The sequence below is a fragment of the Apium graveolens genome, chromosome 1, assembly GCF_009905375.1.
Source record: "Apium graveolens cultivar Ventura chromosome 1, ASM990537v1, whole genome shotgun sequence".
Lineage (NCBI taxonomy): Eukaryota > Viridiplantae > Streptophyta > Magnoliopsida > Apiales > Apiaceae > Apium > Apium graveolens.
In genome coordinates, this window is record NC_133647.1 from 62,318,478 (window position 1) to 62,337,462 (window position 18,985).

The window sequence follows — 18,985 nt, forward strand, 5'->3', positions numbered from 1 at the left end:
AGTGGGACTCCGAACCCTGAGGTTGAGGAGCAACAGTGCGATGATGTTTTATTACTAATTGGAGATCGGATTGTGGATCCGATAGAGTGTCCTAATGCAGGACCGGATGATGTTGATATTAAGGATGTAGCGGTTGAGGATGTTATCCTAGATGGGATTGTTGCTGAGGAGGATCTCGTGGAGGATCCTGACAAGAATGAATAAAGGACCACTGATGAATTGATGACCATGGTTAGGGCAACTCCCAGAGGTAGGATTGGCCGGTCACTACCGGAGGTTCGTTCAAGTTTGTAAAGATAGTAGCCCCTTTAACGCGGCTTACTCGTAAGACTGAGAAGTTCGAATGGACAGAGAAATGCGAGAACAACTTTTAAGAACCGAAGCAAAGGTTGGTGACGTTCCCTATGTTGGCGTTGCCGGATGGAAAATGAGATTTTGTGAAGTGTAGTGACGCTTCGCATAAGGAAGTAGGGTGCTTCTCATACAGCACAGCAAGGTAATCGCGTACGCGTCAAGACAATTAAGATAATATGAAATTCGATATCCCCGCCCATGAGCTTAGGCTCGTGGCAATAGTTTTACCCTAAAGATTAGAGGCACTACTTGTATGGAGAGAAGTGCGAGAATTACCTAAGCCATAAGTGCTCTAGTACATTTTCACGTAGAAAGAGCTCAACATATGCCAGAGGAGGCAGTTAGAGCTAATCAAGAATAATGATTGGGAGATTCTTTATCATTCGGGGAAAGCCAATGTGGTGGCTGATGCCCTTAGTAAAAAGGAGAGACTCAAGATGATAATGTCTTTGGGAGAGTTTATAAGAGATTTTGGAAATAGTAGTGAAGATAACCGGAGCCGGTACCGAAAACCTGTTTGAGATTGCAATAGAGACCGAATTATTGGAAAAGAGCATACGGTGCCAGAGAAAGGTGATGAATGAAGGCAGAGAGCCAACAAATAAATATGAGATTAATACCGAGAAAGATGATAAGGGAATAATGAGGTATTCCTATAGAATTTGGGTTCCGAAAGTTCAAGAGCGTAAGGATGAGAACTTAGATGAGAGCCATAGTTTGAGGAATAAGATTTAGAGCAAACCCTGAACGTGATAGTCAGGGAGGTCGCCATCAAGATAGAAGGAACCCATGACATAATGGAGTGGAAAATGAGGATTTTAAATTAAAAGATGACCCCAATTATGGGGAGTAGGATAAAACATTTCATACTAAGGAAACAGAAAGTCGAGTAAGGAAAGGAGACCCGAGACGGTACTCCTATACGGCAATTCATGGACCTGTCTAGACAGAACTTAGACTATTATCCCCAACCACCACCTTGAGGAAACAATGCGATAGGAAATTCTTTCAGGACCTGTAAGTCTCTAAGCTCTCAGAGTTCCAAGGAATAGGTTCACCCAGTCGAGGCAAGAGCCTGGCTAAAGGAAATAGAGGAATCATTTGAGATTCTGAATGATTGACGAATCACAAAAGACTGTTTTTGTCACTTACCCTCCTAAAAGAGAGACCACCCGCTGGTGAAAGGCCAAGGAAGGCACGGAGCAAGAGATTATAATAAACTGATTTAAGTTCAGTCAATTGTTTTCAGGAAAGTACTTCCCAAGGTTATGGAGATAGTGTAAAAGCTTTAAAGCCAGAACAAAGGCAGACGAGTATGATGAATTATGAATCTAAGCTGTAAAAGTTGTTAAGATTCGTTCTGAAGACGCGAATCCAGAATGACGGGATATTTGAAATCAATGCTTATGTTGTGTTGGTTCATGAAATAATGATAAGAGAAAGGAAAATAAAAAGGAATTAAAGTGGAAAGGAATATAAAGGCAACAGAGTTTGAGGAATGATAAGGGAGTTGGGTATGAGGAAACCCTAAAGACTCATATTAATAGAAATAGAAAAGTATATGATCGTCAGGATGAGGGTGATTCACCATGAGTTAAAGTTGACGGTTGAAGGCATAAGAGATGCATATATTTTATCCCCTTTAAGTTGGGAGGATTCGAGGAAACATTGAGATAGTTCGAAGGATAAACAATGAGACGCGGATAGACTGAGGAGACAAGGAAGTAAGAAATTAGGAAAATTGGATAAAGGAAGTGACCTTCAAGAATGTGAAGTGTAAGACCGGTGGCTTGATACCCAGAAAGGGAGACGCCAGGTATGAAAGATATCCCAACATTGAGATGACTGTTGAGATAAATAAAAGAGGTAAATGAGTAGTTAGAACTAAAAGGTTCACGTTGAACACGACAAACATCTTCTAGAACATCCCTATTATCATTACTGAATCAGGCAAGAAAAGCGGATAACCGTTCTTATCTTTTGGAGGCCATATTGATTGACCTCATTTTGAATACAGATGTTATTGTGAAATTAGGCATATATTATCGAGGTGGGAATGATTGAATAAGATACCCTTATCAGGGATATATGACTTGATTTATCCATGGAAGGATGCATGTACCTTTTAAAGGTGGAATTAAGGATAGAACATCGGTAACTTAAAATGAATCCTCGGGGAATGCATAAAGGTTGGAATTTCACCCTTAATAGGGATAGTATGAGTTTTGACAGTATGAATTGGAAAGGATTAAGGTAATAATAACCTTTAAGGATCAGTGGAGAAATTCTTCAGAAGTATATAGACAATGGTTCTAGTATTAGTAAGTGGTATTTTGATATGCCCTGTATATAGGGAATACAGGAGGAACGATTAAAGGATAACCTTAGAGGTTTTACAAGGAGAAAGGAAATATTCGAAATTCTCAAGAATAAAAATGTTGATAAAGGAAATATGACATAATTATAATGTTGCCAAGTGGGGCACGTGTTAAACCACGAGAAAGTATGGATCGAACCAGTAATGGTCGAAATTGTTCAGGGCAATTAGGACTTAAGATAAAAGATGTTCTAATTATGATTGAGAGTCAGTCATGACAGTGATTAACCTCTAAAGACTGAGGCAATAACTTATGGAAAAAAAATGGTGATTTTTTTTTACTCATCAGATTTTAAGGAAAGCATTTTCACATAAGCTGTGATTGAAATAAGGTAGAAAATTTATTTGGAGGTGGTTAAAATGACATTGACTGTAAGGAAATTTTACTATCAGGAAAGGCTAAAGAGGTGGCCGACACTTTAAAGGTAAGAGGATAATTATAGGCGCTTGTGCCAAAAGAATATAGTGATGATGGTTAAAACTGTGAAGGTTGTATTATGGTTTGGAAGATTGACATTCCTCCTGATGACTGTGCAATACCCAACCGTAATAGTAGTTGGTAAAGGTTTAATTCGTGTAATCTCCATGAACGGGCTATCTATCTTAGAAGGTCCTATCTTGAGATAAGCCAAGACCATGTTTCAAAAAGGACTAGATGAACCCTTGAGTTAAGTCTTCTATTTAGGGCGTATGATTAAGAATGGTATTAACCTGCTATCTTTGCTTTGATTGAAACTCTTCTGCACTTTTATCTACTTCATGTCATGTATGTATGTCAGGATCAGGAGTGTTCTTCATGAATCATGAATGGTGATTATGTTACCTCCTTAGAAGGATTTAATACGACATGTATGGACTCCGTATGGTTAGATATTAAGATTTTATGGAAAGGTGAATGACGACAGTAGGTCAGTGGTGGACCATAGTAATGCAGTAATGATTCTGCGAGTAATGAGTTGATTACAACCGTGAGAGTTGTATTGGAATGGGTGTTGAGATTGAGTACCACTAATCGGGTCATGGTAGTGTATAAGTTATCATTGATAGAACATTGATAGACTAATTAAGTAGAGTATCTACCTATTGAATATTTATTCTTTCTTATCAATAGAGAGTCATATTATTATACGAGGAAGGTTACGGTGCAAGCATAGAATTCTAGTAACGATGATGTCTAGAATGAGATCCCAGATTCGATTTTCGATATCGAGGGAGTTTCAAAGGTGATTGTGTATAAGCTCGAGGAAGAGCATGGGTCCATAGAATGATGGACGGAATAGAAATATTTAGGCATGGGAAATACGATGCTATAATACTTGATGCTGATATAAATACATATATGTTTTGTTCTCCTATGACAAACCTCTATAGTTCAGAGGTAGGTTCCAAGCCAGATATTTTGTGGCAGTATATTTTTCATATATACAATTCTCTTCAATTCGTTCTTTTCTCTTCTTTTCATTTCATGTAAGCTGAGAAGAACAACCCTTCCAGAAAGGGGAGGTATTGCCGAATGACTATCTATCTGTGTGATAGAAGCCTAGTAGGATACCATCTATTGTTTAAATTGCTTGTCAAGTACTAAAGGCTGGCCACCTTCTGTACTAACTAAGCGATATAACAAGTGTTCATGATCATAGTGATCTCTCAACAAATTCATTTACTTCTATATGATTGATCAAACTTTGGGAAATAGAAACAGCTAAAAAAGGAGTAATAAAGTTGTGGTAGTATTCGGAATGGAAATACATTCGTGATACTAAGGTTGACGTGGTTATTAAAAGGTTATAGAACGCTAACGAGCAAAAGTATAACCAGTATAATATTAGGAACGGAAGGTAGTAGCGATTACGAACTGGAAAAGAATGGGTATTGAGACGCCAAAGCTATAGTGCTAGAAGCTGTGATAAAATTCCATGCGATAGACTTGAAAGAATTTGGAATGATCACTTAACACGGATTGAGTTTTCTTACGATAATAGATCACATGTCAGTATTGAGATATCGCCTTATGAGATCCTTGAGGGAAGACAATGTCGATCTCCCTTATGTTAGGATGAAGTTGTAGAGCGCAAGATGTTCGGACCCGCAGTAGTCCAAAGGATCAAGGATATAATAGATTTTAATCAGAGGACGGCTGGTAGTAGCCCAAGATGGGAACATGAAGTATGTTGATTTGACACGAAAGGACAAGGAATAGGAAGTGGGGACCTAGTATTGTTATAGGTATTCCCTTGGAAAGGAAGGATGAGGTTCGGAAAGAAAGGGAAGCTAAGTCCACGAATTGTTGGACCCTTGGATATATTAAGACATATTGGGAAGATAGCATATGAGCTAGCCCTACCCCCGAATATGTAGCAAGTTCATAATGTGTTCCACGTATCAATGTTAAGAAAATGTAATTCGGATGCCAGATAAATAGGGGCATATGAGCGCATAGGCATGCGACCAGACATAACCTATAGGGAGTAACCAGAAAGGGTTATAGATCGAAAAGAGACAAGTGCTTAGGAGAAGGGTTATCAAACTAGTCAGAGTTGGTGGTAGAACCATAATGTGGGAAATTGACTAGAGAGTTAGAAGGCACAATGCTAGAAAAGCATCCCCAACTGTTTTCTATCTGATTCCGGGACGGAATCCTTTTAAAGAGGGGAGACTGTAATAACTCCCAAAATTTTGAACTTTTTGTAACCCTTGTGAATAGTGTTTTAGCTGAATGAGAAAACTTTTCATGCCACACTATGTAGGGGTTCTGATATGGATATTCTGAGATTTTATTAGTACTTTATATGGGATATAAGTGTATGTAAAGATCGTCAGAATCCAAATCCGAACACTTTGATTTTTCCCGGAAATCTAATAGATACGGAAAGAATTGAGTATAAGGTAACAGGATAAAAGGATTTAAATTAAAGGATTATAATAGAGGATCATAAAAAGGAATATAATGTATTGAGAAAGGTTAAGGGAACCTAAGTAATAAGATCCCGGGTATGATCCCTCAAATGATAAACGAAAACGAAAGTTAAGCGAACTGTATAACAGATCAGCGGTCATTAGGCAAACAATTAGGAAGTTAATCAAAGGGATTAGAGAGGATGATGTCACCCAACCAATGAGAAGAGGACAAGGAGGGGAGGATGACATCATGAGGATGACACAAGCATGACATGGGAAGGAAAGAGATGTGGTGGCTTTTTAACCACACAAAATCAAGGGCAACTAGGTAATTTACTAAAACAAACACAAAAATCAAACCAACCAAGCCAAGCAAATCATTTTTCATCAAAATCAAAAAGAAACCAAGGCATTGTTCTTCATGCTCTCGGCCAAAACAGAACCAGCACACTAAAACTGCTGTATCTCCTTCATTTCTCACTCAAATATTGTGTTCTATAGCTCATTGGAAAGGTATTGAGATGGCCTACAACTCTTGTTCACAAGTCTCTTCCAAATAATCATGGTAAGACCCTCATTTTTACAGTTCTTTAAATCGTACTTTTAGAAACTTCAAAGCCTAACTTTGTGTTCTTGATTTCTTTGGAAAGATCAAGCTTGTAGGAGGCTCCCTAAGGCTTCCTAGCAACTTAACACCTCCCAAGGAAGGTATAAACTTCAAACCCTAGCCTTTACTTTATTTGTTAGTAAGCTTAATGGTTGGTTTTGTGAAATGAGAAGCGTGGATTGTGATTATTAGTAGTTTGGTTTGATTTGGAAGTGTTTTGGTAATTGAAGCTTGATTATAGTTCATAGGTCTTGATTGTGGTTGTTTGAGTTGAAAACCTTGGAGATTATGGACTGATGTGGTATGGTTTAGGTAAAGTTTTGTTGTATTGATGGTTATGAGTTGGTTGGTGGTTAATTGGAGTAGTTTAAACATTGGTAATCGCGTAAACATAGTCGTCGTAATGTCCAATTTACTTTAGACTGCTTTTGTTCATAACATTTGGACCCGAGAACACCCTGCTAGATTTTTACCATTGCCATGTTTAGATAGTTCATGTTACGAGCTTCGTTTTGATATGTAGTTCGTTTGATTCCGATGTACGGTTTAGGAGAAACGACCGTTTCAAGTAACGGCGTTTCGCGAACGAAACTTTTCCCCTCGCTTTACTTTGAAACATAGGTTAAAGACCAAAAAGGGTTAATTAATGTATGAAACATTTATGGTAAGTGTGTTAGGCAGTTGGTAAGACACTCGCGAAGGAATCGCCTTAAAACTCGTAAAGGTTAAATTATTAAAAATGGTGGAGCCGAGGGTACCCGAGTGACTTAAGCAAATCAGTAAGCGCAAAACAAGCGTTAGAGTCTAAGTTAGTTAAAGTATAGATTTACAAGTGACTTTGGTTTAATTCCAACTTACTTGTTGTTTATAGGTTACCAGACTCGTTCTGAGCTTTTTTTCACCCCAAGTCGCTCAGGCAAGTTTTCTATCCGTTATACTGTTGTTGTGATGTATATATGTATATGCATTATCTTGCGATAGATGCATGTTGGTTAATTAGCAAATGTTGCGATATATTGAAGCATGCTGATATGGTATATATATGCATGCCTGTTTCGTATTCTTGCCAAATATATCTGTTGGTTCAGTTGATAATACCTATGCTAGAGAATAGCAGTAATTTGCATATACCCTTAGTATAGGGACCCAAAGGTGAAAACATTTTCTAAAACCGGGAGTCGAGGATCCCGAGTAGATTTTATATATATATATTTATATATATATATATATATATATATGTTTATAGTTTTCAAAACTATTAATCGAATAAGGTTTATTCGATAACTTGATTTTATTAATGAATATTATCTTGAATATTCATTCGAGGACTTATGACTCCTTTATATTATTTATTGAATATTCATTTGAGGATGTATGACTCCTTTATTTTATTTAATGAATATTATTTATAATATTCATTCGAGGGCTTATGACTCAGCTTATTTATTTATTGAATATTATTTCGAATATTCATTCGAGGGCTTATGACTCAGCTTATTTTATTTATTGAATATTATTTGAATATTCATTTGAGGATCTATGACTTCGATTATTTGCTGAGATATATTCTTTATTTTATTAAAGAATAAGGTGTCGATAATCAAACTCACTTTTGATTATTCAAATAAAGATAGTACTTTCGTATATGTATATCTTTGGTTATTTAATATTCATTTCAAGTATAAGTTTTAAAACTTTTACTTCAATTATTTTTATAAAGATTATTCTTTATGGGAATATTATTTAAATAATAATATTCAGATATTTTCTAATATATTGGGACTGATTTACCTTGTTAAATCAGCATCACTCCAAACATTCTTAAAAATGTTTTGCGAGTCTTCAAAATGATTTTTAAAAGTTAGAGCGGATCCCAAAACTCATTTTTATATTTAAGATCCTCCTTTCGAAGGGGATTTAAATACTCGCTCAAAACCTGAGGGATCCGGCTCTGTGGTGTGTTTTATATTCGCAACAAGGTTGCTGTTTTGATAAATGAATTGATTACTTACCCAACACTCGGGAAGTAAAATTCTTGGAACAAGTTAATCCATTAACAGGCATCGCCTGGGAAATATCGGTGAGTTTTCCTTTCTAACTAGATACGACTTCTTGGTGGAGCCGTATCAACAAGTTTCTACTTGGGGAAAGGGGGAACGAGCTTTACGTTTCAGAGTCATGGATTTCATCTGAACTAGGAGTGGCGTAAGTGGTCGAGTGGCGCCGGCCCAGCCTTATTATATTGGCCCAAATGGCCTGGAAGTTCCGCTAAGGCGGTCCATTCCTTAGGAGTTCAGTGTTAGGTTGACAAGTAAATCCGACAGGTTCTCCTCTACATGTAGAAAATGGTGGGGTTGCACTACTACGACTGATCATCGTAAGTGGTCTTCCTGGCGCGGCAAACTCCCGTAATGAGTTTATCATCCAATTGGATATTTCTGCAACACTACCCAGAGCACTTCGATAGAAAGGCTACGGTTGGGCGATTGTTGAGTGTTGGCAGGGTCAAGTTTTCAAAATGATGTTTGCATCAAATGAAGTATCTCGTAACTTCATTCTATTTTGATGATATTTTAAAGATTTAATCTATTCAAATCTGGTCTTGTAGTCTCATCTATGTGATGAACTTTGGAAACTAATTATAACTTGAATGGTGGTAGTTCAAGTAGTATTTGGAAAAGATATAAGTATATTGGAGTATCTTGTAACTTCATCTTTTAAACTTATATCTAGTAAATGATTATCTTATGCATGACAAAGATTTTCAGAAAAATGTTGAGACAAGGTTAGATATATGAGATCACCTTGCAACGATATTTTTATACAGTTATACACTGGAACTCTGTGTGTATTATGCATGAAAGAGGACTTCCAATATTTTGAAAAGTATATATGTATATATACTGAATATTTTGCGACTTCATCGCATTAAGATATCATCTTGGTTCATTTCTTTTGACCAAGACCTTCATGAGTACTATGAGAAGGCTCATATATTGTTAATCATTATACATATTATTTTGGTGGGCTTGCTGCTCACCCTTGCTTTCTTCTTTCATCACACAACATCAGATAGACAAGATGAACAGGACCAAGCTCCCAATTCGTGAGCGGATAGGAAACGTTCCGCAGCTTCCTATAGGCGTTGATGTCGCTGTAGCTGAGGTAGGAACTACCAATAGGCTAGGCTTTCAACTTTTGATGTATCAGATTATGTATATTTATGAATTATAATAATGGCAAAGAAATGTAAATTTATTCAGAAACCTGTTTAAGGTGTATTGGCATATAATTGTGGAATAAAACGACTTGTGATTATTTTTGGATATTCATCTCTGAGACTATAACTTGTGGTGTGTGTGTTTATTGTGGGGTCACAGTACAGAGTAGTTGATTATTTATTAAGAGTGGGTGTTATTAAGGGAAATGGAACTCGTGACAACCCGGATCCCCGACCCCGGATTTAGGGGTGTTACAAGTTAATTCAAATCAGGACCCTTTTCTGTCCAGAAAACAAGGGAAACGTGGACTTTAAGCTTAGGCCTAGGGAGACCCAAGCTAGGCCCTTGAGCCACACCAAGTTTGGGAGTTGACTTATGATCGTAAGAGTCTAGTGTAGAATTTTAGAGGTAAACTTGAAGTGTAAGAGTATCAAATGCACCCAAGAAACCATAGATGTCATCCTGAAATCACTATAATGAGCACATTCACCTATCACATAGTTTTAGAGCACTTATGAGTGAATAATTGGTTGACCACCATAGTTGAAAGATAGCTTAAAGTCAGTAGAGTGAAAGGCCCAAGTCAGGGTCAATAGGAATTGGATGGTTTAGTAAATGCACTTCGAGTTAGGAGGTCAAAATTTGGAGTTTTGTCTAGTTTAGCGACCAAGTGACTTAAGTAAGTGGAGTGAGATCATCCAAGCTTAGTGATTCAATATAGTGTGTGCTATATTATTTTGTACTTAAATATGGTATGTGAGCATATGTGGCTATGTTTACTATTATGCTTATAAGGTGATTGTAAATATGTGTGTCTATAGGCCTAAGAGCCATTGTGTATAATTTCGGTTAACAAATAGGTTGAGTTTGTGAGAATATATTATAATATGGTTATTATTATTTATGTAGGATCTCGAGACGAGGGTAAACTTTCCATTAAAGTCGAGTAAAGCTTCCAGTTGCTCCTACCTGACAGTCAAGTCAAGCCTTTCTCAAGGCAAGTAATTCAACCTACCTTTTTGTTTACACTATAAGTGTGCGATAACCAGTTCTTATATATGATGTGAGTATTCTAATTCACCTTGATATACATGAACCAAGTGGTTTCAAATCTATCTTCATATTATATGAAAATGCCATGAACCCTCAAGTGTTTATTGCAAGTAGTTTAACTTTACTTCAAGATTGCTATGCAAGTAAATCAAAAGTCATACCATGCTAGTATACCAAAGTAATTGTGATGTTGAACCATGTGCAAGTTATACTCAGTAACCTTATCTTGATACCTAAAAGTCAGGAATTCCTTAACATTTGTTCATGATTGCTTGATAACCCTATCCTTACCCTAAAGCATGATACTCTGTTATACCTTGAACTGATGCTCACTTTCTTTATATTTTAATACCTATATCTTACTTGGAACCATTACCTTGAACCTAATTTACCCTTGTTCCCTAATACTATCCGATAACCTTGCTAAATCTCATTGTCAAAATCCTTGTAAATAGAAACCTTGCAATTCCCTTGATAAAGTATAGTTTAGTGGATCATGGCCTTGAAATTTAGTGGACCTATTCCCAGTGCTTCAAAATTTATCTAGAACCCTTGATAAAGATGGTCACTGTTTAAGAAAATAACTGTCAATTGGCATCCGTTTTTAAAAATAAAAAGGTTAAAATTTGGTTTTCCAGTCCCAAAGGGGGACAAATATTTTCTTTAAATAGTGGATCTGGACTGAGATGCAAGTCCTTTCCGCTCTTAATTTGTAGGCTTAAAAGTTGCCTAGGGATCCCATTAATGTTCTAGAACCCAGCGAGGTTCGGGATTACTTCGCGGAGAATCACCGGCTGTAATCCGTAGCGTCATAAAATGGTTTTTAATAAAAAAAATGGTTTTGAATTGATTTGTTACAAGTAAATGATGCCATCACCCAAAAGTTTATCTCTTGTTATTATTAGCTCTTCCTTCACATTGTTATTCTTTTATTTTTTTTATGTATTGTATTGTATAGCACTTGTTGAGCATTTGGCTCACTACTTGCTTTCACCCTGATATTACAGCTAGCAGAGATGGTTAGATTCAAACAGACAGCGTGTAAGACTTGTGATGCCGATTTGTATGTTCGAGCTCAGATAGAATACGTGATCGTTTTGTGTGAGGACTCGATATTAAAAATCAGGTTGTAATAGTTAATAGTGTTGGGCTGTTCTAAACCCTAAACTGTAAGATCTTGGATTTAGATGTATTTATTTCCTTTTGTTAACTATTGTAATAAGTTGTATAATATATATTGTTAAGTCGGGGCGTGACAGGTTTTGGAATCAGAGCTACGGTTTAGAGTCCCTGGACAGCCCAAATAGGTTATAGGATATTTGTATAAGTTATAGGATATTATGCGAGAGAGTAGGTCAAGCGAATATATTATTAATACTCCTCTTATATATATCTCTGCATTGTTTTTCAGCAAAAGGTGCATTCCTCATCATCTTCTGAACCGTCTGACACCATTGCTTTCTCCGTGTATACTGAGTTGAGGCGCGAGTTTGACATGCTTCAGGGCAAGTACGATCGACTGTTAGACCGATTGAAGAATGTGTATCCGGACAGCCGAAACTATGAGGGAAAGCCTAAGGAGTAGATGACTGCGAGACTTGAGACTTTGGTTCAGTACGTCAACACTAAGCTTGATGAGATGCCATCACACCGAGACCGTACCATCCAGTATATCATCCAGATGGTTGCGGACGAGCTCCAGAGTATTGTGAAGACGCTTCGAGAGGATAAGACTACCAGACCCCGTTATGACGGAGTGGAGCCTTAGTTCTTTGCATTATCTACCTTTCATGTTCTTGTATCGTTGGACTTTGTAGAATTCCCTATTTTTTCCTTTAAACTAGCATTTTATTCCTAGATTCAAACTTTATTCTAATCTTGATGTACCTTGACCTTAAAATTTCAATTATTATGCACTATCGTTCTATTTGCTTTCAATTATTTTTACGCCTTTATATGCATCACCCTTATTGCTTAATTTGAAATCCGACCTCATATGTGAATAGAATGTCATGTGACAACCTACCCTCAAATTTTTTTATTGTTCATACCTGTTTTGATATAACTTTTATTTCAGGATCATGCCACCCAAAAAGAAGAACCCAACAACCACATCTACCACAGATCCTAATATTCTTCGATTATTGGAAACCTTACAACAGCAAATAAATGATATAGCTCAACAACAAAGAGCTCTTCAACAATAATTTGAAAACCAAGATAACCGTGAACCACACCAACCACCTGATACACCGGTACCACCTCGACAAATTGTCACTTTCAAAGCTTTTCAGAATGTGAATCCACCTGCATTTCATGATACCACTGATCCAGTAATAGCTAACACATGGATTAAGGAAATGGAAAGAGCTTTTGAATTGGTACAGTTAGGGGACGATCAGAAGACACCATATGCTACTTACTTCCTGAAGGGCAAAGTCATCTATTGGTGGGATTCAGTGAAAGCTATGGAGGCAAATCAGCAAGTTTCTTGGGAAAGGTTTAAGAAGTTATTTCTGGAAAAGTATTACCCTGAGTACATACAGAATTAGATGGAGCTTAAATTTCTTGAGTTGAGGCAAGGGAGTATGACTGTATTGGAGTATGAGAAGAAGTTTACGGAACTGTCAAGGTTTGTGACAAAGTATACCAACAGTGAGGAGGAAAAAGCAAAGAGATTCCAACAAGGGTTAGAGTCTTGGATCAGAGATTGAGTGGCTATGTTTGAGCTTGATACTTATGCAGGAGTAGTATAGAAAGTTGCCCTGATTGAGAGTAATGGGATGCAGTCAAGGAAGGAAAAGGATAACAAGAAGAGAAATGTTCCATTTTATGGAGAAAAGTCTGAAGCTGGAAGCTCACAAGAAAGAAGTGTGAAAAGGATTGGATTCCACAAAGGCGGAAATTTTCAAAAGAAGGGAAATTTGAATAAAAGACAAGAATCAAAGGGGAACAACCAGGCAAGCCAAGGGCATGTTGGAGAAAATAGATTTCAGAGATCAGAATGCAAGCATTATGGAAAAAAACACCCAGGAGTGTATAATAAGTTGAACATGACATGCTACAGATGCAATCAAAAGGGACATTTGGCTAACGAGTGTAAGATACCATAGCCAGGAGTTACATGCTACAAGTGTGGAAAGACTGGACACATAGCTAGGGAGTGCAAGCCAACCGGACCAGTCAAGGCTTTGATGAACGTGGCAAGTAATAATGCAAGCATGCCAGCTGAGGTATTTGCATTACCTCCACCACCTACAACAACTCCGCAAGCAACGGCAAGGACATTCGATTTAAAAATGAAGGACGCTGTTCAGAATTCTGAGGTGATAGCAGGTACAATTTTATTAAATAATGTTGAAGCTAAAGTATTGATTGATTCTGGAGCGACGAGATCTTTTATATCAGAAACTTTTGTTGATAAACTTCAATGTGATAAAATGGCTATGAACGAGGTAATAAATGTGGTAATTATGAATCAAAAGAAGGTTCTTTTGAGTCAATTCTGTCCTAAGTGTGAGATTGATATCTCGGGACATAAATTTTCATCCGACTTGATACTTTTCAAGTTGGGGGAGTTTGATATAATCTTAGGCATGGATTGGTTAGGGAAGAATAACGCTTAGATAAATTGTAAGTCCAAGAAGGTGTACTTAAAGACGGAGAGTGGAGAGAAAGTAGTATTTAAGGGACAGAGGCAAGAGCGACTGTTTCTTACAATCATCCAGGCTAAGAAGTTACTTAGGAAAGGCTGCGAGTCGTTCCTAGCTTATGTAGTAGATTCAGAAAGAGACAGCCTCAGCATAGAAGATATTCCCGTAGTCAACGAATTTCCAGATATGTTTCTAGATGAACTACCAGGTTTACCGCCAGATCGACAAATCGAGTTTGAGATCAACCTTGCTCGAGGCACGAAACCAGTTTCGAAGGCCCCATATAGGATGGCACCAGTAGAAATGAAAGAGTTGGCGAGCCAGCTACAAGAATTGTTGAACAAAGGAGTGATATGGCCAAGTACGTCACCATGGGGAGCACCTGTTATGTTCGTAAAGAAGAAAGATGGAAGCATAAGGTTATGTATAGATTATCGGGAGTTGAATAAGATGACGATTAAGAACCGATACCGCTACTAAGAATAGATGACCTATTTGATCAACTGAAAGGAGCAAAGTTCTTTTCCAAGATTGACTTAAGATCAGGATACCATCAATTAAAGATCAAAGAAGAAGACATCCCAAAGACAGCATTCAGGACAAGATACGGACATTATAAATTCTTAGTAATGCCTTTTGGGTTGACTAATGCTCCGGCAGCATTTATGGATCTGATGAACCGGGTACTTAAAAAGTATTTGGACAAGTTTGTAGTGGTATCTATTGATGAAATTCTTATCTATTCAAAGTCGGAAGAGGAACATATGCAGCATCTATGGATAGCATTGGAGATACTCCGACAAGAGAAGTTATATGCCAAGTTTTCTAAATGTGAGTTTTGGTTAAAGGAGGTTCAATTTTTGGGACATGTTATTGGAAGTGAAGGAGTAGATCCGGCAAAGATTGAGGCGATCATGAGTTAGGAGAGGCCAAAGACACCTACGGAAGTGCAAAGTTTTCTAGGATTGGCAGGTTATTATAGAAGATTTGTCAAAGATTTCTCAAAAATTGCCACGCCATTGACTAAGTTGACTAGGAAGAATCAAAAGTTTGAATAGAATGCAGAATGTGAAGATAGCTTTCAAGAATTGAAGCAGAGGTTAGTTACAGCTCTGGTGTTAGTATTACCAGATGATCGAGGAAACTTTGTGATTTTCAGTGATGTTTCACATTAAGGACTGGGTTGTGTGCTAATGCAACATAACAAGGTGATTGCGTTGATAAGTGGCATTTTACACCACTTAGAACGTCTTAAAATGGCTTAAATTGGTGTCTTGAAATCAAGTATTTTGTGTATTTAATGCGTTTTTCTAGTGTTTATGCATTTCAGGGTATTAGTTGCATTTCGGGGGAGGAATCATCAAGAATAAGCCTTGGCATGTGTTCACCATTGCGAGAGGAAAGGAATGGGTAGATTACGGCGAAGAAACGGAGCAAACCTGGAATTTTTCCAGTAGGGTCCTGCGCGCCCGCGCAGCAATGCTGAGCGGCCGCGCAGCAACCTGCGTGCCCGCGCAGCTATGCTGAGCGGCCGCGCAGGGTCGGGGAAAAAGCTGAATTATTTTAGACTTCTACTTCTGTTTGGCTTCCAACTTCTATGTAATCTGAATTTTATGGGACTATTATATAGGTAGATTTGAGACGTTTTCACAGAGATATATTAAGGAGATTATGTTTTAGATTGTGTTTTATGCAAGAAGCGAAGGAGATAAGGAAGAAGACCAATTTAGCACACCGCAACGAAGAGGAAGCATATATTCTTGTGATTCTTGTTTCGTTGTAACGTTGGATGCTAGTTTTCTTGCTTTGACTTATTTACTCTTGTGACGTACTCTGTTTTAATATAATTAGTTTAGTTATTATTTTCTTGTGTTTGTTTATCATGATTTCATATGAACCCATGATGGCGATAAGTTCTATTATGGGCTAATCGTGATCATGGGGTTGCAACGGATTTATTATGGAATTCTTTAGTTAATTGTTTAATACTTTAGTGTGTGATGATTGCATGATATCTAGTATTGGTTGCGCGTATTCGTCTTATGTGTGTCGCGAACATATAAGATAGGGTGTTAATCTTTTGTGAAGCGACGGTGGATCTTGAGATTTAGAACTTGCCATGCTAGCATAGGTTCATGTACGTTGTGCATGATTAGTGGGTAACTCTAACAGTTTTAATTGCCCTATGTAATCAAAAGGAATAACTTGTGCTTAAATCATTGTGTTGTCAATTTCTGTAGACATATAGGAACTCAACATAATTGATGACTATTCAACTTCTATCTTAATTGTGGATGCTTGGTAGAATGGTATTAGTACAATGAAAGTTGGCTTTTATCAGTTTCGTGTTATTCGATTAATATCATCACTGTCACATGCTAAAGGTAATAACAATGGCTATAGAAGGAAGTAATAATGAAGTTGTGATCTCATGAGTGTTTTATTATTGATAATTTGAAGTGTTAGTTAAGTGGTTAATTAAGTAGTTAATTATAGTTAATATTTAATCAAAAATTTTAAGTGTTATCTTAACATTGAGAAGTAATCATACATTGGTGAGTGAGTTTAATTAGACAATAACTTAGTCTGAGTCTCTGAGGGAACGAACTAGAAAGTATTCTATATTACTTGCGAACGCGTATACTTGCGTGAATATTAGTGCGTGTTTTCGCCCTAACAAGTTTTTGGCGCCGCTGCCGGGGACTCGGCGTATTTGTTTAGTTTATATACTTACCATCATTGGTCATTAGGACTCAGTGATTAGGACGTAGTAGTTACTTACTCTTTTCGGTTGTGTTTCAGGTACTTTAGCAAGCGTTTATGCAAACTCGTTCTCGTGCTCGCAAGAGGACTTTAGATACAACTGAGGAGACAAACGCAGTTCTTGATATTTCGGAGAAGTTGGATTTTGAGGATTCGGATTCAGGCGCTGAGTAGAAAGAACCAGTAAACATGGGAGATCGTATTGTTCAAGCTGATCCAGCTCTTATGGATTTTTCTCGGCCTAAAATTGATGATATTCAGTCAAGCATCCTTCATCCGGCTATTCAAGCTAACACCTTTGAAATCAAGCCGGGCACTATTCAGATGGTGCAGAATTCTGTTTCTTTTGGAGGAGCGGCAACTGAAGACCCCAACATGCACATAAGAAATTTTATCGAGATCTGCAACACTTTTAAGTATAATGGCGTGACTGATGAGGCTATCAAGTTGAGGCTTTTCCCATTCTCACTGAGGGATAAGGCTAAAGACTGGTTACATTCTGAACCAGCTGGGTCCATCACTACGTGGCAAGATCTTGCGCAAAAGTTTCTGGTGAAGTTTTATCCAATGGCAAAGACTGCTGCTATGAGGAGTGCTCTTACTCAGTTTGCGCAGCAACCTACAGAATCTGAGTGCGAGGCGTGGGAACGCTACAAGGAAATGTTGAGAAAATGTCCACATCATGGAATGCCAGATTGGATGGTAATCACTGGTTTTTATAATGGTTTGGGGGCCCAATCTCGGCCCATGCTCGATGCAGCAGCTGGAGGAGCCTTATGGGCTAAAAGCTATACTGAGGCGTATAATCTTATAGAAACAATGGCTGCAAATGAGCATCAAAACCCAACTCAGAGGATGACGTCAGGCAAGGTCGCAGGTATTCTGGAAGTTGATGCAGCCACCGCTATTGCAGCCCAGCTCCAAGCGCTATCAATGAAGGTTGATTCTCTGGCTACGTATGGAGTTAATCAAATAGCTATGGTTTGTGATCTTTGTGCAGGTTCTCATGCTACGGATCAGTGTTCTCTTGTCAATGAATCTATTCAGTATTTGAATAATTATCAGTGACAACAGCAGCCTGTGCCAGCGACCTATCATCCTAATAACAGAAATCATCCAAATTTCAGCTGGGGGAATAATCAGAATGCTATTCAGCCAACATATCAGCAAGGAGTAAGTAAACAGTTTAACCCACCTGGATTCCAGCAACCACAGCAGTATGCTACAAGGCAATCATATCCTCAACAGGGAAGTGCAGCTGCACCTACTAGTGCTGATTTTGAGGAACTTAAGCTGTTGTGCAAGAGTCAGGCGGTTTCTATCAAGACCTTGGAAAATCAAATCGGTCAATTAGCCAATGCAGTGCTCAATCGTCAACCTGGCACTCTTCCCAGTGACACGGAAGTACCAGGCAGGAAGGAAGCTAAAGAGCAAGTCAAGGCTATTACCTTAAGGTCTGGAAAAGTAGCTGATGCTGAAAAGGCAAAAGAAGTCGAAGCTGAAGTTAGAGATGAAGAATCTAAGCAAAAGGAGAAAGTGGCGGAACCAAAGAAGACTACTGTTGAACACACTCTGCCTGAGGCTAATACAGGGGAGAAACAGCTCTATCCTCCACCACCTTTTTCTAAGAGATTGCAGCAACAAAAGCTGGATAGACAGTTCGGGAAGTTTCTGGAGGTGTTCAAGAAACTTCACATCAATATACCTTTCGCTGAGGCTCTGGAACAAATGCCTAGTTATGCGAAGTTTATGAAGACTATTCTTTCAAGGAAGGTGAAACTGGATGACCTTGAAACCGTTGCTCTCACGGAAGAATGCAGCGCGGTTCTACAACAAAAGTTACCACCAAAACTGAAAGATCCAGGAAGCTTCACCATTCCTTGCACCATTGGCAATCTAACTTTTGACAAGTGCCTTTGTGATTTGGGAGCAAGCATTAATCTGATGCCCTTGTCGATCTTTAAAAAGCTGGATCTGCCTGATCCAAAACCCACATACATGTCGCTACAATTGGCGGACCGTTCCATTACTTACCCAAGGGGCATAGTTGAGGATGTGC

The 18,985-nt window shown here is 38.1% G+C and overlaps 1 non-coding gene across 1 annotated transcript; it reads right to left on the minus strand.

Annotated features, from left to right (window-relative positions):
• Positions 1–17,508: 17,508 nt before the first annotated feature.
• LOC141680582 (small nucleolar RNA R71) lies at positions 17,509–17,615 on the minus strand. Its single transcript, XR_012558365.1, has one exon. It is a non-coding gene; the product is annotated as a small nucleolar RNA R71 (small nucleolar RNA).
• Positions 17,616–18,985: the final 1,370 nt, after the last annotated feature.